The 353-nt window shown below is 74.5% G+C and overlaps 1 protein-coding gene across 1 annotated transcript in view; it reads left to right on the forward strand.

The window, feature by feature from the left end:
• The first annotated feature begins 240 nt into the window (after positions 1 to 240).
• The window catches only part of UBXN2A (UBX domain protein 2A), a 30,719-nt gene continuing 30,606 nt past the window's right edge, over positions 241 to 353 (forward strand). Inside the window, exon 1 of the mRNA XM_019520816.1 lies at positions 241 to 256. The gene's annotated coding sequence lies outside the window, so the exon portion shown is untranslated. The remainder of the gene's footprint in view (positions 257 to 353) is intronic.

A 353-nucleotide genomic window follows, 5' to 3' on the forward strand; every position in this document is an offset into this window, starting at 1 on the left:
GGGGGGAGGCGGTCCTCGCGCCGCCGCCGCAACCCTGAGGGGAGCGGACACGACATCGAGGGCACTGGCTTTTTTGGGTTTTGTTTAAAATATACGGAGCGCTGCACGTGAACGACGGGCTCTCGTTTGCGCCCCCTCCCCCCGCCGTGTCCCTCCTTCCGCGGGGGAGGAGCTGGCCCAGCCCGGAGCCCCCAGCGCGGACCGAGGGGAGGAGCACGTGGGGCCGGGCCGCTTTATCCCGGGGCCGCGCTGCCAGGTACGGGGCCCCGAGCCCGGCCTCCTCCATTGCCTCCTCCTTCCCCTTCCCCGGGGCCGGGGCCGGGGCCGGGCGGGGCCGGGCGGCGGCGGCGGTT

Source organism: Gavialis gangeticus, unplaced genomic scaffold (assembly GCF_001723915.1).
Source record: "Gavialis gangeticus isolate Ggan-Ray unplaced genomic scaffold, GavGan_comp1, whole genome shotgun sequence".
NCBI lineage: Eukaryota > Metazoa > Chordata > Crocodylia > Gavialidae > Gavialis > Gavialis gangeticus.